Source organism: Zonotrichia leucophrys, chromosome 4 (assembly GCF_028769735.1).
Source record: "Zonotrichia leucophrys gambelii isolate GWCS_2022_RI chromosome 4, RI_Zleu_2.0, whole genome shotgun sequence".
Classification (NCBI taxonomy): Eukaryota; Metazoa; Chordata; class Aves; order Passeriformes; family Passerellidae; genus Zonotrichia; species Zonotrichia leucophrys.
Genome location: NC_088173.1, coordinates 46098896 through 46121737, shown reverse-complemented (window position 1 = coordinate 46121737; position 22842 = coordinate 46098896).

Here is a 22842-nt window from a genome sequence, read left to right as displayed (position 1 = left end):
GAAAGAAAAATAATCCTAAAGCACACATTTCAAATCTGTACATAACAGTATATCTATCATACTTTTCTGAAACTTTGTATATCAAGCATCAGACAAGCTTAGATTCAGGTTCTAGTATTGTCTTTCTTTTTTTTTTTCCTCTCACAAATCAAAAAATAAAAGAAAACAAAAACCACAACAGGTCTCCGGCAAACTAGAGAATCACCTGAGTTTTCAAGACTTCAGACTGGCATTGCAGATATTCATCTCCTCTTTGAGAACTTTTAGGACCATTAACAGAGAAGTGATAATAAAGTATTGCAAATATGAAAGCAAGAAGGCCTTTTGCTGGAATAATTCACTGCATAGTACAGAGAAACATTAAAGCATGACATGTTCATATACCTAAACAGTGGTTGATCAGAGCTCAATGTAGACATCAGAAAGAAAAATTATAAACATGATACTTTTATTAATTCTCTGGTTTTGTTTTTGTTTTTTTTTTTTAATTTCTGCTTTAGGGGAAAGAAGAGTGAACTTATTTTAGTTTGTCCAAGAAGAGTGGTTCTTAAAAATGTGGTTGAAATCTCTTCCCATCAATTTTATAAAATACTTTTTCATGACAGTTGTGAAAATGGAAAGAGAAGAGGATGAGAAGGAGGTGACCTGTGTTTTAAAACAGGTTGGATACTGCTTGCAAAAGTCATCTAAAACACCCTCTAAGAGGCGAGTTTTATTTTTTCTTCACTTTAGTAGGAGCACTTGTGTCCTTCCTTTTAGCATAGGGGTCTTGTTGAATTAATGACAGATTTGTAAACTGAAAAGAAGAAAAAGAGAGTGGCTCAAATGCACCTTTCTCTTTCAAACTCTAGGGTGGCTGTAACGTAAGGGGCAGAAAATAAGAAATTTAAATAAAAAAAAAAGAGAAAAATCGTTATACAGACATTTACAGACCAGTTCCACAGACAGTCTAGCTTTGGGCCTCCTTCTTTCTCAGGTCTTTGACAGTCACATTTTTTTAATGTGACCACCACATTTGGACATCAAGGTAAAATGTTTGTTTTACATATAGAATTCTCTACTACATTTTATTGATGCAGGTGTTTTAGTGAAATATTTAACATTAATATGTTAATATAAATCTATATAAGACTCTACCCTTTGGAAGACAGAAGTGAAGAGACACGTGAGGGTATTTTTCTAGGATATTTATATTCCCTGCTTCTGGCAAAATAATAAAAACACGATACCAAACACCTGGTGTTATTAGGAAACAGAAATGTTGCCTTTAAAAAATTGAGTGATTTGGCAATGATATTTGACTCTAACCTCCCTTTGTTCCTGGATTGAGTTTACTTCTGGTTTCTCTGCCTCTTTTCCCCCAGCAGCACCAGGGGACAGGGAATGGGGGTTATGGTCAACGCACCACACATTGGTGAGTTGACTACTACGTGTTCAGCCACACATTGTCTCTGCTACTCCTTCCTCCCCAATGAAGCAAAGTGGAAATTTTCTAGAGTAGAAATCCATTTTGATTTAGGTGAAATGTACATTTTTGAGTTGAGTCTGTGGTTAGAAAACATAGGTATTTAGCCTGACTGCAAAACCTAGGCTCAGAGAAACTGCTTCAGTGAAGGACAGAGATAAAAGAGGGAAGACAGAGGGTGATAGAGAGAGACAGAGAGACTGCTGTGAGAGCAGGCCAACCTGACCTAGGAATTCTTTCTGATAAAGAAGAACTAGTGGCAAATGTCATGCGAAATTTGTAAAAAATGAATATGTATGAACCTATTGTGAAATTGTATGCATATGTATTGAGAGGGGGACAAAAAAAGGACCTGAAGTTCCCAGAGGCACAGCATGCCGCTTTGAGGAGAATGATTCCCACATGCGTCTGTCCAGCGCTGTAATAAACATACTGGCTTTACGACTTTCACAAAAGTTGTGGGGTTTTGATTATCTCTGCAAAACACCAAGGAGAAGGCTCCTCACCCTTCCCTCCCATAGGAAACAGCCCTCCACAAAGGTTTTGTTTCCCTTTTTTAAGTCCATTATCAAGGAGGCACCACCACTCATGCTGATCTCTCATCCTTGGCAAGACTCGTAGCCGGCTGGCGCTGTCTCCTTCCCATAGAAGCCACCACTGTGGAACATGCTTTAAGCAGGTAAAAAGCAGAAATATTATAGTAAGGCTACGAAACGCAAGTAATAAACGACACAAATATGAAGGTTTCTTTTTAGGTGAACAGAGAGGGGGATTTGTGGGAATCCACAAAATCAGAGGGTTTTGGGAAAGCTGCAAAAGGCAGGCCTCAGAGACAGCAGAACTGTGATTAGAGCTAAGCAGCAGCCATGAGATTGGTCAGCAGAAAAATTATTTAAACTGTAGAAAAGCAAGGACAAATAGAACAATGGTCTGTGTATTAACCCTTGTCTAGAATAACTCTCTAAGCTACAGAAAAGTTTATCTAGCAAGATATCAGGAAGTTTGAAGCTTAATAATGGAGCTCTGTGCATTGTGTTTAAGGCTTACAAGCAGGTATTGTATTCAAAATAAGCAAGCATTGTTTTGACCAAAGGTACCTGTGCTTATAGTGGTTGGATAGAACTACTGTCAGTGTGCTTTTGCTTTGTGCGATTGGTCAAAAAACTTATAAAGTGAGCTGTAACATTAAATTCTTGGTCTGCTGCCTGGGATGTGAGCTGGTGGCATCTTCCCATTGTCATAACCATGTAATGAGAGTGATGCTGGAAAATCAAACAGCTCAAGGCAGTTCCACAGCAGCCCTGTCCTGTTTCTGATTTGTACACAGACCCTGGCTGGCATCAGCCACTACCAAACCCTTGCTACAAAACCCAATGCACCCATGCTGCAGGAAGTATTTTCATCACTGATTTGCTTTCTTTTTTTTTTTTTAGTACATTTGAGTGCATTCCTGTCTGCACAAGGAAAGTGTTATCCATGGGGAGAATGAGTGTCTGACAGCCGTGTGCAGGAGACAGCTCTCTGTCCACTAGTGCTGCCTGTGCTCAGACTCATTGTAGCCTAAAGGCTCAAGTGCCATGGGAAGCATCATGATCTTTTGTTGTTTACTGTCTGCCTTAAAGGGTTCTTTCTATGGTCCTTTCATTTGCATTGAGTAGAAGCTAAACTTTGGAATACTGAACTGGAAAGCAACTAGAAGCTACATGTTGGAGCAGTGAAAAATCCTGGGATTTATCCGTTCTTGCAGGACTACCACCAAGAAGATTAAAATACACAATTTTTTTCTTTTTCCTCATCCCCTCCATTCACTTCTAAGTAGATTAATGCGGCTAAGTGACATGGATAACTGCATTTATACAAAACATCTTCTATGAACTTTTCTTTTGCTAAAAAACTTCAGGTTGCCAGACATAAAATATGTGGATCTCAAAGGTACAATTGCCTGAGCAAACAACAGCAAATGTAACATTTTTGTCTCTCTTGCTGTGGTATTAATAAAATAAGAAAAAATCAAGACTGTTTTTCAAGTATGACTTGTTTTTTCAGCTTCAGAAAGCCATCCATAAAGAAATTTGGGAGGGATACCAATATTACACTCTAAGGCCAGACCTTTGCCCTCCCTTTGGTTTAGGTATTCCATGAATTAAAAGCAAAGCATGAGGTTCAGGTTGTAGCAGCAGCAGAAGCATACCACAAAGATCTGAACAATTTTTGTCTGATATTCCAGGTGAATGTTTCAGCCACGTGGCTATTAGTGAAAGCCTTGATCATTGCTCAGGCTTAGGAACCAGTTCTGTTCCTAAACCTGTTGTAATGCATTTGATATCTCCTGAGCCTCTTATTGAAAAAGCTGCTTTCACTGAGGTAAAATGGGTTTTGCTAATAGCAAACTTTGCAAAACTGCATTTTCCTGGGTTATGGTACGGGTAATTGAAACTATACTCTTCTTTTTAGTTTTCCTTAGGGCAGCAGAGACATATCTCATCACTGTAATTAAGTCATTACATTGATTATTCTGAAACCTGTGGTCTGATATAAAATCCCAGTATTACCATGCTTGAAAACATCACTTTGACAAACTACTTACTACTAAAGTATTGTGCTCCAGCAAGATAGTAAACTATTCAGTACAGCTCTCTCAGGGGAATGGGGGAGGGAAGGGATATAAAACCAAAACCTTGGTACTTTATACTCTAGTATTGATTTTAGTAAAATGGTTTAGTGCTTTCTATGAAGGGCTAAAATATTGCCCTGCTTTGTTTTGGCTGTGAGAGTCAGACTTTTCATCTATCTAAACTACTGAGGTTAAATCTAAAATACAATTTAAATAGCATTTGCAACCCAGCCCTTTTTAAAACACTTCTGTGGATTGTCAGAAGCTGAGATGTGAAAGGCAGAGATGTAAATAGCTGGCAACAAAATTAATAGTGTAGGTGAATTTATATTGTATATCATAGAATTGTATATCACAATTTGTATGTATCATCTGAGAGTTTTGGCAGGCTTTTACTATCTGAACATAAACTCTGTGAGAGAAACTTTTTGCTTTCTGAAACTAGTGAACAAATCAATTCTACTCCTTTTTATTTCCTTAATTTGACCTTACTGTTTTTGCAACATTGTGTTTTCAATTTTCTTGGCAACAAGAGAAATTTCTGTACTTTAAAATTTGTCTCTGGTAAGAAGAGGCCTAGAGCCCTAATGCTGAGCAACACTTCAGAGACAGAGTTTCAGGATTAAGGTTGTTCTTGGAGTGCTTCTTCTATCTATTTAGAGTCTGACTCTCACCTTCAGAGTTCTTGTTTCATTATGAAGTTGGTGATTTAGCTACTTTTTGGTGCCGTCTATATTAGCATACAACTGCTCTGCAACTTCACAGCCTCACCCATCAGTGACTCAGTTATCTTAAACAACACAGCCTTTTAAAAATGCTAAACTTATCAGTCACATTCATTTGCTTTCTAAGGAAAGAAAACATGGTATATAAATTATCACAGTACCACTGTACTGTGCAGTCACCACTACATATCAGTAGTGCTTGTCAATAGTACTTTTGTTTATCATCTGGACTTGAAAAAGAGTTAATTTTACTCTTTTTCAGATGTGTGAAAACTTCTGTAACATACAAGCAGAGTGTAAATTTTCCTCAGGAAGATGCACTTGATCACCTGCTGGGAAATCAGTAATGTGTAATTCTGAGAGTGGCAAGATCTCTTAGTGCTGCTCGAAGCCATCCTGTCATTATCCAGAGAAGAAAGCAGTCTGGCTGCTTGCTTTGCTTCAGCTCTGTGAAATAACAAGGCAAGGAGGCACAGAGAAGCAAATTCTAAATCTTTTAGACCTGCTCTCACTGCAACAGTAGCTTGAATTATTTCTTCTCCTTCTCTTCTCTGTCTTGTGCTGGAACCAGTAATTGCTTAGTGACACAAATTCCTTCTACAATCCTGTATCATTCGAAGAGTTGGGCATTTGATAAGCAGGAACACATCTAAGGATCACAGGAAGGATGTGGTCTACTAAATCAGAAATCTTAGGGTGTTCTGTCCTATTTGAGAGAAGCATGGAGGTGTAGGGATGGCAGTAGCATTGTTCAGCTCGGTCTTGGAAAACTGCAGGAATAGAAAGCCCCAGCTGTTTGGGGCAATGTGATCTACACAGCTTTTTAGGGGAGAAGTTTCATCACTCTCCCAGTAAGAATGTTTTCCAAACATCCAACCTAAATTTTCCAAACTATCCTCCGGTTGCCATTATGCCTCACTTTACAGTTAGACTTTAGGATCTTAAAGGTGTTTTCCAATCTATGTTTTTCTATGATGTTACCTCCCATCACTAGTAGGAAGTATTTACCCTCTACAGCTTCTGTGAGTTAAATATTTGAGACCAATCCATGCAGATTTTTTTTTTTTGTTTTCATCTTTGTCGGTGATTTCACTGGCCTATATACAAATTTTACTGTCTCTGTTTTGGCAAATTGGACTCAGCAAAATTGAACAACAGCATTAAATGTAATTCATTGAACCATGCCTAGTTATAACGCTGGCTTTAGTTTGCAGCAAAGGAGGAGTTGGAATGTTTCTAACCATACATTTTGCAAATCAGTAGAGGATGACTGATCTTCTTTAGAGGTATAAGCATTTCCATTTTTTCACCTGTCATATGCAATTCTATGGTGGGGGTTTAAAAAAAAAAATTGATCTTCATGGCTAACTAGGTAATCCTACTAAAGGCATTTAATTCTCTGCTTTTAAAGCTGTGTATTGTACCTGAATACTAGGACAGAAATTGCTTCAAATGGTCTTTATAAAGGAATAGGTTTATTTTATGGTTTTATCTGAGGAACAGCCAAAGACACACCTAAAACCCCAAAAGATGAGTCTAATGTAGCAAACAGTTAAATGTGACCTTAATTGTAATGATGAATTTAATTCATAGTAATATCCAAAGGGTATTTAGTCTTTCAATCCCCTGTACTACTTTTATTTTCAGAGGAGCTTTGTTGCTTGATGTCCATTTAATAATGCTGTTCTCACATTAATTTCAAATTTCTGACCTTTTCACTCACAGGTCTCACTATTTAGTATTCACTTTTTATCTGCAGCAGCAATTTCCGTAGAAATGCAAACTTAAAAGCTGATCTACATTGGACAATTCTATTACTTACAGCTGTTTTTTAAAATGGGATATAGTATTCCAAACCAGGTCACTTGCAGTTTTGGTACTTCTCTACAGGACTGAAGATGGTGACAATAAAAAAGAGCAAAACCATGAGTAACCAGAGAAGTGAGCTGCAAGCTTAAAAGAACTGGATGGGGAAGATTTTAGGAATGATACTGTGTTCTTACATTATTATGAATATTGAGAGAAGTTAATTTAATACAGTAGAATTGCATTTATACAGCGGAATACTACATCTTATCTCCAGACTTTCTGGAACTCCGGATCCTCATTTGAACAGACTTGACTATTACATTCATCCTTCAAAGGTAAATTAATTGAATACTGTATAAACAAGTTGGAGTTCTTACGGGAAGAAATAATAAACTTGTTTCTTTAGTATGCAGAGGAAAACTTTTAGTTCATCTTTGTAGTACTGGAGTGAAAAAATTAGTTGAATTTTGTAAAAAAGTATTTCATCCAAGTAAGCCAATAGTACCATCCCTGTCACCGCCATATTTTCTGAAAAATCTCTTCCTCAGGATTTCTTCTCCTGGGAAACTGAGAAGCCTCAGAGAAAAATGAAAACAATAATTATGTCATTTGCTTCTCCATGTTTTACTACTTTGGAATGTGGTTTGGAGAGTGTTTTTCCAGCAGGTGGTTGTTTGGTTGGTTTCATATGAATTGTTTTTACTTAATGACCAATCACCATCCAGCCATGTTGGGGCTCTGGAGAGAGTCACGAATCTTCATTATCATTCTTTGTAACCTTCTGTCTATATCCTTTCTCTATTCTTTAGTATAGTTTAGTAAAATATTCTTTAATATAATATAGATAATAAAATAATAAATTCGCGATCTAAGAACTTGGAGTCAGATTAATAATTTCCTCCCAAAGATGGAGCACTCAGAAAATCCCACACATCCCCTTATGTGACCAACCTGCCAGTAAGAGCTTTGCGTGTTCCTGAGCTGTTACAACCCATCCAAGTGATAAGTCATATTTTAACTTTGCTAGAGGCCTGCACTTTCTGAAAATTATTGAAACTCTTTAGGTTAGAGGGTGCTATACAAACCTCATATTCTTCAAAATATTTTTTCCTGTCACTGCATGCACGCATTTTCAGTCATGAAGCAAAGGTTGCACTGGGAATTTTGCAATACAGATGGGATGGTGTCACTAGCATCACAGAAGTTATTGAAGAGTATGCACACTAAGGAAGAAAACTGAGACCAGAGGTGATCTCAGGGTGAAATTCCAATCAGCTCATTGCAGCTCTTCCTGGGAACAGGAGGCATCCCATTATTTTGATCTGTGCTGTCGCCTGCAATACAAGCATACCCTCTACTGAATCTTTTAAAAGCTGTTTATATTTACACATCAAGATTCCCAGTCTATTTTCCTCTGCAGCCCATTAAGGGAGCATCAGCTGCATGTGCAAATCTTTATGCTTTTTATTGGACTAATGCATTTCCGCTTCTTTTTTATTTTCGTTTTCCTTTGGCTAAACTAATGATTTTTAATAGGAGCTCCTTGAAGAAACAGACACCCTCTTCGTAAAGTTCTGAAGAGAAAATGAATGATGGAAAAAGGTATTCCTAAATGTTTTCTAATCATTTCTATGCTTTATGAAAATTTCACAGGTCTTGAAACCCAAAGAAATGTCAATATAGTCATTCCTGTCTTTATGTTTGTGGAGAAAATGGTAAATTTAACTCAACAAATCTATTTTCTTTCTCTTCTTTCCCCCATGGAAATAAAATACATTATCAATTCACCTTAAACAAGATGTGTCTATTCTCCTTTAAAGATGCCTAAGGAAATGTTCAGTTCCTAATCTAATTTTTCCTTTTTTCCACAGCAGATAGGCATCTTCAAAAGTTATGAGAAAGTTCTTTAAACTTCAAAAGATACATATTTAGCTATGTGGTGGAGTGTGCAGGAAGCTGCAAGAATCTTCTTCCTGTAGACTTTTCAACATTGCAGCCAGACCTTGCAGAATTATATTTTTTAACAGAAATCAATTAGTTGATGTTATAAAAATCTCAGTTTACCAGGAGATTTCAGACCAAAGCAACAACTGGTATCCTTCTGTTAGGTCATTACTGAGTGGAAATGCTTTTTATGTGGCATCCTAATGCTGAAACCATCACCAAGAGCTGGATTCACATCATCCCTCTGTCTGAGACCTCTTAATCCCATTTATCCCAACTAGGGTCCAGAGAACCCTAATTATGCTGATCTGTAACACAGAGGGAGCTCTTATGCTTTTATTTTGCTGGAGTTTTTCTACTTAAAAGAATTCAAGACCGGTCAGACAAAGATTACCAGCATTAGCTGGACTGTGTAACCAACAAAAGCTATCTTGATGCTTAGCCCTTATCTATTCACGTTCTGTCTATTTCATCTAAAAATATATGAAATTATTGAACTTAAATTTCTCTCAAATGAAAAACTTATCACAAGGCAGGAGCTACATCTGAAAGCAGCCACGTCTAAATCATGCAGATTTCACAGGTGGTGTTCAGGCATTCACCCTGGAATTCAGGATTATAGCATCAGTTATCCTCTCCTTGAAGTATTAATTCACTGACATTATCTTTCTAGCTATCCTTGATTCATGATTTCCCTGTTAATCTTGTGATTTTTTATGAAGATAAAAAGGAGAAAAATCCTGATGTAATCCTATGGTAAGCCTTAAGAGGAACAGCATGGGACTTTTTTATCATACTCTAAATTCTTGGGAATCAGACTAGCTGTTTTTTTGTTGTTGTTGTTGTTGGTAGTTTTTTTATCACTGAAATTGCCATTATTCTAGCTCACAGTAGGAGGTCCCTTGTGGTTATGAATTAGAAGTTAAATCTATACTCACACACTGACAGTGCATATTTTTAGGCAGGAATGGAAAAAAAAAAAACAACCAAACTGGTTTATATATTATCATCTAAATTTATTTCACACAAAATAAGCTTTTACAGCTTTAAGCACACAAACTTCTCTTTAACTTGATTTAATGTTTTATATTTCATTTGGTAGTCACTGAAATGTATTGCATTGTCTCAAAGTGGTACTAAATTCTGAGCTTACAGAACAGGACAGTCTTAATTTTTCCATCTGTATTATGAGAAGAGGGGGAAACTTAAAAATGAAGGAAGAATACTGTGCCAAGTGAAGGCTTCAAGAAGATAATTAGGTTGTTACTGTCACTGTTCAGTCTACAATTTGCAACCTGGAGGAGTGAGAATTCAGTCATTGAGTAGTGTGTCAACACATGGATCTCATCTTTCACTGTGGCATCATCCTGCTGGTTTCACAATCTCAGAAGTGGACTTACTACTGAAACTTGGCATTATATGAAAATCAGGATTATTTAATAACAGCATTGTGATTCAAAGGTTTTTGCCATGTAATTGCTTTTCTCTATAAATCTTTGCATAATGACAATAAGCAGTGCTCAGTCTTCATTTGTAGCATGAGGGGCTTTTTTTGGTTTGTTGGTTGGGTTTTTTGGTTTATTTGAGGTGGTGGGATATTGTTTGGGCATTTTCTTTTTAGGAATATTTTTTTCATGCTTTTTTTTTTTTTCTGATTTAGAGGGCTCTCTAAACACAGATAACACAGATCCTTCCCACATACTGAAGAGGTAAATTATGGATTATTTTAAACTTTCCTTTCTTTTTTAAATTTTATACCAATTAGTAACAGCATAGAAGATAACTGACTTCCTAGTTCTCTCTTTGAAGTCTGTGAGTGTTTTTGTAGGTACTCATGGGCCAAGGTGCCCTCCCCTAAAATTTACCTTGGAGTGAGAGGCCCATAAGAGCTGAGCTGTGAGTTTCCCCACTGAGGCTGAGCATGGCATCTTTTTCATATCCCCAGACGCATTCTCAGAGAAAAAATATTTTGACCATTGAAAGAACTGGGCCCAGTGACAGCAGTGACACTGCGGTCACAGCAGTGACAGTGTAGCCACTGGCATGGAAGATGAATGCAATGAATTCAGGTGAGGGCTCAGACTTTAAAGCAAACGGGTATAAAAAATTCACCAAGTATGCTATTTTTGTAGAATTGAGACTCAACAGAGCATTTTCCCTCTTCTTAGAGCAGGTGGGCTCTGTGGTACAGGCAGCACTGACAATCAGAAACTCCCAGCTTTTTATCCCAATTTACATGCAAATTCATCACAGGTGACTCATGTTGCTCGCTGTACTTAAATTCCCATTTCCTAAAAGGGACATGTCAGAAAGTGATTTAGTGAAGGGAGTTCTACACCTGAATCAATTGCTCTGGAGCAAGATATTGAGGGAATACTATTGAAAGATTATCGTGTTGCGCAGGAGCAGTGCACATTTCAAGCTCATTGGAGGCCAGGCCCTCCCAGGTGGCCCCTGGCTCCCCACAATTCCCAAGACAGTTTTGGACATCCCCTGCTTCCCTGTGAGCTCTGGTTTCTCCCTAAGCTTGGGAGAGCCCAATCAGTCCATATAACAGAAGGGAAGGAGAGCAGAGGCAGCACACCTGGAGAATGCAAGTGGATTTAGCCCATACCCACTTTTGTCCCTGATAACATCGCCTCTGCTGTGAGGGATTAGCTACCTCAGAGAGTTCTGTCAGGACTGCAAGGTTCTGGGCTTGAAAAAGCTGCCCAAATGGAGTGTTTGGCCTTGACTGAACCCAGACTATTGTTTTGTAATAAAAGTTATAAATTGAACTCCAGCAAAGAGTCCTAGTGAATAAATGCTGTGGCTGATGCAGCAGCCTGAGCGGAGGCCTTATAATTTCTGTCTCAAGAACGTCAGCTAGCACATAACCAGAGGCATGCACCATTGACATCTTGCACCTCTATTCCTAATTTGCCAGGTCTTTTCATCTGCTGACTGCTGTTCCTCTTGGTCTATGCCTGGGAGAGTATTTTCATTACTGAATACGGGAGGCAGGGGAATTCAGACACCTCCTTCAGAACATAACAAGATTATAAGAGGAGTCATGAGACTGTTACCTCTGTTCATTGTTTGCATTAATTTAGACTTAGTAACGATGAAAATCCCTTTTCCCTGTTCAGTTACTGGCTTCTTAAAGCTGTCAGCTTGCCCTGGTTGGAAACAGAATTTCAATAAAACCCTCCTCGAAAGACTGCAATAAATATTCCTAAGCCAACTTATTGTCATTAAACATTTAGTAAGAAGATTCAGTTTAAAACATTGTGAGGTGGCCAACACTTCATTTAATTAACACTGATTCTGAAAGCACAATATAAATTTTAGTGCTTTTTTTAATCACTCTATATTCCAGTTGTGCTGATTCTAAAGCTTATATGATTATAATCATCATGCTCAAAGTAAAAGGATTTTTTCCCACATCTTCCATTCCTTAAATTGTTTTTAGATTTCCCAAGGGGCACATATCATATAAGATTATGATGATAAAGATTTTAAGGCAATTATGTTTCTTTATTTGGAAGCTGAAGTTAATGTTTTTGAAGACTGCATTCCCAAGAGCCCTGGTAAAAAAAAGAAGCCACGATGCCCTTCCCTTTACATTTTAGTCGACCAACTGGCACAAAAAAGGAAGAAAGGGTAGCCTATCTTTGTGAACCACAAGTCAATTTTTCACTTAATATATCTGCTTTCGGTTGACTAGAAGATGTCTGTAGCAGAACATTAACAAACACTGTAATTTGCTGGGGTCAGCTAGGTCTGTAGCTCTGCAACTCTGAGCCCTCTTAAATTATGCTATCAGCTTTCAAAACCTTATTAGGTTTAACCCATTTCGGCGCCACCGGCTTCTCGGAATCACCAATGCGCCTCTAATCAGAAAACCTCAGAGAAACCAATCTGCTGCTATCAGAAACCTCAGTACAATTTTGTGTATTAATATTTCAGAAAGCATGTAGGAACACACGCTCCCTGCTGAGCACTACAACCAAGGAGGCTACAAAAACAGCAGAGATTGATCGCCAGCAAACCTGGCCAGAGAAACTGCTGTCTCTTGTCTGGCTGTGGACATGGCAACCAAAGACAGGAAAATGAAATGGGTTACTTGGCTGGCGATTAATAAATTCCCATAACTGTCAAGCGAGACAACACACACAAGTTGCATCTCTTACAGGAATAGAAAATTCTCAAAATGGCGTCTGAGCGCTCAAATTTTTGCGCCATTAACCTATGGCTGGCTTTATTGATCTGTTTTTTTCTTTCTCATCCCCAGCTCTGGTGGAAAGACATGCCGCATGTCCTCAGACAGGAGCAGCTGTGCATTCCCAGCCGAGACCAGGCTGTGTCTGGGCTGGAGGCACAAATCCCTGGAAAAGTAAGGAGTGAGCGGGTTAGCAAGGATGAGAAACTCAACATCTGCCTTTCAAAGCTGGCCCTGCTGGCCTCATATGGAGCAAGACCCCTCCTCAGTCTAGTTCTGCTCCCCTCATTTTAAGCAAAATGAGATCTACTGAGGATGTTGACTATCATGGCAGAGCTTAAGTCTTACTTATATTTAAAACAACCCCATAAAATTCTTACGAATTCGGTGTTGTGCTGACTCCTGTGATGTCAGGGGAGCTGTTATTTATGTGGAGCAGGTGATTGAAAGAAAGCATCAACTCATTTACAAGTTTAACTCTAAACTCATTTAACTCATTTACAAGTTATCTTTAGCTCTTTAGCTTTAACTCATTTACAGGTTATCTCTGAGAGCTTCCAAAGTAAGAAGCAGATTTATAAACTAGAAAAATAGTCTTTCATTGGGAAAAAAATACATCTGTACATACCTAATACTTTAGTGTTTAGCCATCTTTTTTCGTGCATGCATTTTTTATTTTGTGCCAAAGAATAGAAGTTAACAATAATTTTATATTCTGTTACGATATCAGCTTAAGGGGCCCTTCAGGACTCTCTCATTTCTTCAGGCTTTATTTTAATTTTTCTTACCTTTCTTCAGGCTAGTGCACAGAAAAGCTAGTTCACACTGCTTTTGTTCTTTGAGACCTTTGTACGTAAGCTATGAAAACAACTGAGTTTCAAATAGAGACTTACCTGTTGGTCTCTGTAGGTTACAGAGACATATAGAAAAAGAAAATACTAAGTCCACAATTTACATTATAATCTCTAAGCATTCCAAGAGTTATCTTCACTCTAGGGAATCCAGATTTGAGATGTCATCAAAAGTCACTAAAGCTTATAAAGCCAATAATGATTTACTTGGTTTTTTTTTTTTTTTTTCACTTCCTTGCCCACACACCCCTCCTGTTTTGATGTTCATGATATCTTAAAGAGCAAATTTCGGTGGTTCTCTGTAGTTTATGCTTGAGCAGTTATTCTCTACCATATCAAAAACTAGATTTTTTTTTCTTTATTATTCTTCTGGATCTCTAGGGGTTCTTAGAAATTCTTCTCACCAGCAATGACTTCCTCCCTGCTTTCATATCCTGTTTCACCAGGCTTTTGCACCAAGGTAGTGTGGTATGTTCAGTCTTTGACTTAAATCTCTTCTGCATTGTGTGACATATTATAACTGTTAGCAGGAGTGACAGATTTACCCTGATCTAGCAAAATAGCTGGGAATTTGAACAGTTCATGTAGGATGTGAGAGATCTCTAGTTCTCAGTCATACCTCTAACACATTTTAGTATTTGCACTTCTTTGCCTCTAAAAACAAGTGATTAAAACAACTGAGGGAACTCAACAGAAAAGAGCCAACCTTTAGATTGGTTTGTAACCAAAGATTATAACCAATCTTTAAGAACTACACAAAGTACTATAGATGGATGGATTTTTAGACCCCTTTTAGACTTAAACATATTGCAAATAATTTTGAAGATGAGTGCTCAAGATTTAATATTTATTATGTATTTCTTGATCCATTTGGCAATTTGTTTGATAGTGACTAAAGTAAGAAGCTTTAGGGCACTAGTCTATAATGTCAAAATGCAAAACTAATGCAAAACTTCTCATGAAGAGAAGAAAAAAAGCAACTGTGTCAATCAGCAGCTACCACTACTTGACATTGGTACCATTTTGTTAGTTACAAGGAAAAAGTTACATATAAACATTAAAAAGGAGCTTGCCCAGAGAGATCTCCTTTTTATGGTAGCAACATGTTTCTAGCCATATTTTTTGGGGAGGGAGTGGGGGCGACAAAAAATATTTGATTTAACATTTTTCTAGAAACTTTTGCTAAACAAAGAAATTAACTTCTGGGAATGTATTTAATATGTAGGAATTGTTTTTCTTACTGCTGATATCACATTTAAAAGGCAAAGTTGTAGCTCCTAGTGCCATCCTCCTGGTGAATTGGAAAGGTAGGAGTTTGTAGAGGAAAAGAGAAAGTTAATCTTTAATTCCAGGGTTATTCCACAGCATTATGAAGATAGCCATCTTAATGCCAATCTGACAAGAGAAAGAGGTAAAGCTGTCTTAAGGTATTATGATTTTATTTGTTAGCAGGGTGCTGGGTGGAGGTACTGGCTAAACCATCTCCTAATCTTTTATGCATAGATTTTTATGACAAGATTATGGAAATCCCTAGCTCATCCAGTTGTCCAAGGCTGGATCACAGAAATTCTCAAGCACATGAGGAATGTTACTAGCTATGATTATAATCATGGAACTCATTTCTTGAGTGAGTAATCCTCAATACAAGCAAGTAAACCATTTTTTAATATTTTTTTCTACCCACCTAAGCACTGTGATCCCATTTTCTCTAATGGGACTGTTGGCATGAATATGGATTAAAAGATCAGAAAAAATGATGAAATGTATGAAGTCTCTCATACCTGTTTTCTGGACGAGGCTTAAAATGTCAAATTAATATTTCTGGAGAAATCCATGTCTATTTCCAATCTGATCAGTGTAGCTAAAATAATCTTCCTCTGATGTAGACTGCCTTGGAGGTCCGCTAATAAATGTCTATCACAATCCAAATCACCCCCTCCTTCTTTTTTGCAACTTAAAAGTTTTTGTAAGTAGTAGCAAATATATAGTTAAGAAGAAAAAATTTTAAAAATAAGAAAGATCAGTACCACATGTGTGCACTTGATTACAGAAATGTTGAGGAAATATTATTTCCAGGGTGGGGGGTTGGGATGAGGGAGGTACAGATGTCACTGGTGCTTACAGTAATTTCATATTTTCATACACAAAAATTATCTTGATTTTATAGCAAGTTAGAAATTAAACCACTTCTCAAAATAGTCTTGAGGCAGAAATCTTCATGCTATGTAATAAAATGTATTTTTCTCAATTAAGGAAAACATTTGCATTGCTTTTTTCCTAGCCAAAAAAGCTGGTTCGAGAGAAGCACAGTTTTATTATTCTTCCATGAGGATTCAGGAAAAAAAAAAAAAACTTATTCTGCTGAATTAAAAACCTAGGCAAGCTTCCCTTTGCCAAAAAGAGGTAAAGGCTTTCCTCCAGGTCTTGCTGGATCCTGGACATCTGCATATCTAGATGGTGTGACCTGTGTGGGGGCCTTAGGTTTTTGCTTTGCCAGTGGTGCCTCATCCAGGAATCCTGGTTCACTTCTAACAGCTTTTTCTTGATGCTCCTTGGCTTTGTCTTTGCAGAGCCAGAGTCAGCAGTACTGTCTCCTCTACCTAAAGCCATCATTTTAATGAACATTTAAACAAATTACATTGTTGGGGTTTTTTCTTGCCCTCCCAAATTGTGTTTTGACTCCATTTGCTTCCCCAAATACCCCTGAATCTATTGTGTTAAAGGATGACAGAGATTCCTTTCCCTACTTTTTGGATAGTGTCTCACTACCTTGCTTCCAGCAGTGCAAACCTGGTGAAAATCAATAATGGCCTGGCACACTTTTGCACATTGCTTTCCTGTCAGCTTTGTGTAAGGCACATCTTACCTTTACAATTTCATAATAATATACAGCAGGTCCAGAATGGGTCTGTACTTGACTGGGAGAATGTGGAGAAACTGCTATCAGTGAAATAATGTTTTGCTGTGGCTTTGTGCAATGCAACCATTACTTAAAAACATAAAAGCTTGTGTGGTGGTTGCACACACTTCCTTCTGGGTTATTAGCACTTCTTACAAGCTGAGCTGTAATTCCTGGGAAAAAACCTGATGTACTGAGGAGCACTCCACGTGTGTGGGGCAGCACAGGTGCACACACATGCACAATGCTCATGAAATATGTGATTTCTTGCTGTGCATCACTTATCAAGGGTGTTTTTGCCAAGTGTCAGCATAAATAAGCACTTCTTGCTTATTCTCGCAAATTGCTTTAATGTCATCAGCATGACTGCAAGTTTCTGGGCCTCTAGCTGGCTTTTCTGCACCTTGTTCACACATCTCCCCTAATCACAGGTCTGTAAAGTTAACTCTTGTTTACAGAATTTCTTGCCAACTGTTTTTCGCAAATTAGTTCTGTTAACCTGTAGTGAAGTAAACATCCTGATGAAAATGCATTTTTTTATCAAGCTTCAGGTACATTTGACTGTTGTTAACTCTGCTTGAGTTACTCTTATTTGGATGTCAAAAATTATGTGGTGTGTAGCTATTGGGGCAAAATGAGGCAGATTAAAGGAGTAGCTTGCTGTAAACATGCCTTTTCAGATTTACTAGAATTAAAAGAGCTGGAAAATACTGAGGTGGTAGTGGAGAGGTTTTGATCCTTGCAAACTTTAACAGCTGGTAACCTGATAGTGCATTACTATTGGTGCCAACAGGTGATCAACAGTCTCTGTGTATTTGGGAGAATTAAACATTTATGCATGCAAATAAATTAGTATACATTCCCCAGTTTAATGGGTTGCAAAGGGGTAGTGTGCAATGGAAAAAAATAATTTCGTTTCATGAGACTAAAAAGATTTGTGGGATGTGCCAGCTCTTTTGTTAAACCCATTTCTGAGGAAGAATTGTTTGTTCGCTTTCCTTAAAAGAAAGCAATTGTTTTGAGGTAATGCATTCAGACTGCAGATAGGCATGATGTTATTATTTGTTGTTCATATCGACAGGTACTCCTCAAAAATTATCTTTTACAAGATCTGGAAGTCAGGAGTACTCCATAAAGCTAATGGAGCTTATATTTATGTTAATTTCTATAAAAATTGGATATTTTTGTATGACTGGTAAGTAAAAGCAATTTCAGGTGATTTTGAGTTTTGTTGTTATTTTTTTTCCCTGAAATCATCAAGCTGTCAAGAAAATTATTTTAGGTGTTAAGGGATTAGACTTGACAAAATTATCAAAGCCTTTTTTTATAATGTATACCTCAGCGCCTGACACACTTTCCTTATTGTTTTTTTTTTGATACTGCATCTTACTTCTAAACTATAAAAAAATTAAGTTCTTTAAAAAATATGCCAATACTTAGAGGCATATTGAGCCTTTTGAATGTTGTTTTATTTAAATATGTACGTAGGTATTTACAGTCTGCTCATATTGTTACAACCTAACCATAGGAGGATGCAAAGAGTAAAAATGATCATTCCTTTTTTTTTCCCCTTTCTCCTTAGTGTCTCCTTAGTGGCTCCTACCCTTTTTCTTCTGTAACTAAGTCTTCTGACAGAGTAGAGGTTAAAGTTCTTGCTTCGCCATTTTAATTTGTGACATAGTTGCTTTATGATGTAAGACAATATTTTGGATCATTTAATTTGCAGTGCATATGAGACAACAGCACTGTGTCTGGTAGGATGTTTTTGCTTTGTTGATTACTTGACCAAATTTTCTTTTTTTCTGATCGTTTCACATTTTCAGCTGGATATCATCAACAAAAGTATATTTCCCCTGATCAACAAAAGAATATATAGATGTCTCAGTGTAGATTCTGTTAATTATATAGTTAGTTATATTAGTTAATAACACAGGCAGCTGTTAATTGTTATTTTAATGGATTTTTCCTGTTTAAATATTCTTACAGAATAAAGCAGAACAAGAGCTTTATGTCTTGTTGAGGCTTCTTGCTCATTGTTGACTTGCATTCACATCAGAGGAAATTGAGCTGCATGTAATACTCCAACAAAATTGTTCAGTATTATTCAGTATTACCTTAAAAGATAATATAACAAAATTTAGTATCCAGCCAAAGCCTGGATAACTGCTAATGGTATCCTGTCAGAGTGAATCAGAAACTCAATACTGGACAGAGCACTAAGTGTTACTCATTTTCAACATTGCCAGCAGAAATAACAGAACAAATGGGCCGATACAGCACTGTGAGTTTTCTGTGTAATTGGCACCACCTAAAGCTGACCTTTAGGTTTCCAAAGCATAATGTATGTCCTGGGTACACAGCAAGAAGAGAAATAATGAAATTGACAGGCTGGACTCATCATTGAAAAAAATACATAATCCATTTTACATTGTCACATAATTCTTTGAGATTCTGGAAGCCATCCAGAATCCATTTTAGTATTTTCAGACAAATGGCTGACACTTTAATGATCAGCATTTAAGGTCAACAGTTTAAAACAGAGTAGTGTACTTGTTCCAAATGAAATTTAATGTTTGAAAAGGAGTTAAACATTCAGCTGTATATGCAGCATCTGAAAACATAAATTGACACCCTCAAAGGAAAATATCCACATATGTATCCATTTACACACACATCTTATAATGTTAATAGTGTCATAAAAGCTGATCAGTTTGATTAAACACATTTATCATTCTCCAGTAGTGTACACAGGGGCATGTACATTGGTTATAAAATGTTCTGTCTGCTGTGACATATTGAAAGACACATGGCATATATACCCAAATCACATATAAGACCTTGTTTTTTCTAATTAATAAACATTGTGGCAAAATTTTGCTCTAGGCATGTTTTGACTTTTACTGCATATGTTTTTAAAAGATTGTTCCAAATGCTGGTCTGTCATGTTGCATCATTCTTTATTTCACAATTTAGTCATCACAACAGACTTTTGTAGGTGTACTGCCTGCTGAAAAGCAGCATCTCGGTCAATATAGCTTATTTAAATGAAAAGGAACCATTAACTGTGTTAATATCATTTTCAGTATTACACAGAACTAAACCATTGCTTTATTATGTTCCAGCAGTGATACACAAAATAATACCTACAGCAGGATGAGGTATAGTTCAAAGAATTACAAAGTGCTTTTAACATGAATAAAGCTAAAGATTAAGAGAATTAATGGCAACATTGGATATAGAGCACTTTGGATTATCTTTCTTGATCATTTGATTGAAAAAACACTTCCTACACATGCTTTCTCAATACAAGATTAGAATAATTACATCTGAGTAAATGCCTCAAAAAAACCCAAAACCTTCATGTGTTTATACTGAGTAAAACAATATGCTAAATTGCCCATGATTGTGCTTATACTTTCCCCGGCTTGCCCCAGCTGTTTTAATCAATGGATTAATATGAAAAATGTGTGCAGAAAAAGCTGCTGTCTCTAAGGCTTTTCAGTAATTGTATTTGCAGATATCAGTCTTAAAAAACAGTTTTAATTGCTCAAGAAATATAAAAAGATTGTAGGACCGGTCATACTATAGATCATGTGTAGATGTGTCCTTTGCCAATGAAAGGTCATGGATAAAAACTGAGATTATGTCTTAGGTAGCAAGATGTGGCTGGGGGTGTGTATTCTATTGCCATCTGATAGAGGTGGGGCAGTTACCTTCTGTTAATTGGGACACCTGTTAAAACCAGGTGGGGCAGTTTGCTTTATCTCTTCCACAACCAATCCTACCTCCAGAAAATATCTTCTGTTCATGGGCCATTGAGTGTCACTGCATGGCTGATAAAATTCCATCATCCATTGGGAGATGCTTCACCCAGGGGGAGGAGCCAAACATTCCTACCTGGATATAATCTGAGATTTGGAACGCCACAGGCAGCCTTTTCCCACTGGATTACCAGAGGAGCAGCTTTCTTCTCCACTGGATTCCCAGAGGAAGACCAGGCCCATCTACACCACCACTGGATCTTCAGAGGAAAACTCCACCCTGCTACAGGATCCCTGCTCCAGCAGAACCACCCCTGTCACTGCAGGAGGGCTGCAGCCACCATGTAATGGGACTGCTGCCAACACCCTGTTGGGTCATGTTCTGACTCTGTCAGTGGTTTGTTTTCTTTTTTGTACTATTGTATTTGTATTTTTAATTTTCCTAGTAAAGAGCTGTTCCCATATCCTTGCCTGACAGCCCCTTAATTTCAAATTGATAATAATTTGGAGGGAGGGGATTTACGTTTTCCATTTCAATGGAGGCTCCTGCCTTCCTTAGCACACACCTGACTTTTCAAACTGAGACAGATGATTTGGCAAATATTGCCTAAGTGTGAAAGATAAAACTAGCACCACAGTCTTGCCCAATACAAAGTGAGGTGAATAGTTCATCTACTTGCTCCCTCAGAGATGGTCAGATGGGGCCAGTATTTCCCTCAGAGCCTAGATAAAGTGTGGGCCTGTGATTGATATCTCCATGACTGTGATCTGAGCAGATGGCCAAACCAGAAGTTGCATATAAATATAAAACTTCTAAACTATATTATTATCTGATTTTGTCAGGATCGGCTTCCCCCGCCCAAGGCAAAATCACACTGGTAAATTTACTTCGTACTTCTGAATCTTTTTTCCTCAGTTGTTGTCCAGTTAACTCAGAAATAAATACCCCAGCTCATCTGCTGGTGGGGCTCTCAAAGGCAGTTCAGCTTGGTTTGCCTTTGTGGAAGGCACTTGCTTGAGCTACTCTGATTATCAACTTTTTTGTTTTCAGATGTTGACTAGCACATTAGTTGTGTTATTGTTACATGCTTCCTCCAGCTGCTTTTACAAATCCAGAATTTCCTCGTGCTATCTCTTCAGCAGTTCATCATCATCATCAAATACTTCATTGACTTTCAAAGTCTCCTTCATTCCTGCGGCATTTTTGGCAAAAAAAGAATATTCTCTTATGGGCAATAATTTCAAACTAAACATCTCAAAACACTTATTCCCTCCCATGTTTTCTGACAGCAATAAAGGGATGCCAACTGACCAAAGGGGTATTCCATACTTTATGATGTTGGAATGTATGAGATAGAAGCCTCTCTGGAACCCTCAGAGAGAGAAAGAAATGTAGGAATTGAATTAGAACCTCTAGAGAAGCTTAAATATATAAGCCACACAGATATGAATAGAAGTGTAAGTCTTAGTTTCAAGTAAGTAGAAATATATCTTAAGTGCTTTAAGAGACTGTGTTAGCTAGTAAAGGCCCTAAAGCCTAGTTTAAAGTTCAGTAGTACTAGCTCCAGACATAACAAAAACATAGCAGAACACTGCTTGCATTTCTAGATAGAATAGATAAAACTATTCACATAAATAGATAAAATTATATATGTAAATTTTGAGTAAGAAAATAGATAATACCATTTGCATAAATAGATAAAATTACTCATGTAGGTTTGTGTAACAACTGACACTACTTTCAGACACTGGGAATTAAGCTTAGATTGGTGTAGAAACAATGTTTTTGCATAATGTTTTTAGTTCATTGGATGATTTATGAATAAAATGCCCCTGTAATTTGGTGCAAGGAAGGTGAAGGAAAAAAAAAAAAAGAAGAAAGGAGGGAGCTGCTGCTGCTTCTGCTCAGGACTTTAGGCCAGAAAACTTACAGCATGGACTTTAATACTCTGAATTCCTTGCCTTTGAGACTGATTTATTCATGCAATAAACAACTTTACTACAACCAACTGCTCTTGTCTCTTTGAAGACCCAAGACCCATGAAAAGCTCAACATTAAGATATCATGCTTGTCGCAGACATCTTTTATGAAAAATCCTTTTTTAGGATTTTTCCTCCTGAGTAGCTGAAAGGCCTCAGGAACAAAATGTAAACATTGATTATCTGCTGCTGTGGAATGCAACAGGTGCATCTGTGATTAGACCCATGTTGGATGTTTGTAATTAATGGCCAATCACAGTGAGCTGGCTCGGACAGAGAGCTGAGCCACAAACCACAAACCAATTCCTTCCTGTTCTATTCTGAGCTGGCCTTCTGATGAAATCCTTTCTTCTATTCTTTTAGTATAGTTTTAATGTAATATATATCATAAAATAATAAATCAAGCCTTGTGAAACATGGAGTCAGATCCTCGTCTCTTCCCTCATCCAAAAACGCCTGTGAATACCATCTCACATGCTTATTATATAAAATGTGAGAAAGAAGGAGGAAGGAGTGAGGGGAAATTTGTCTTCCCAAGTAACTGTTGTATGGGATGGGGCCCTGCTGTCCTGGAGATGTCTGAAAGTTTGCCT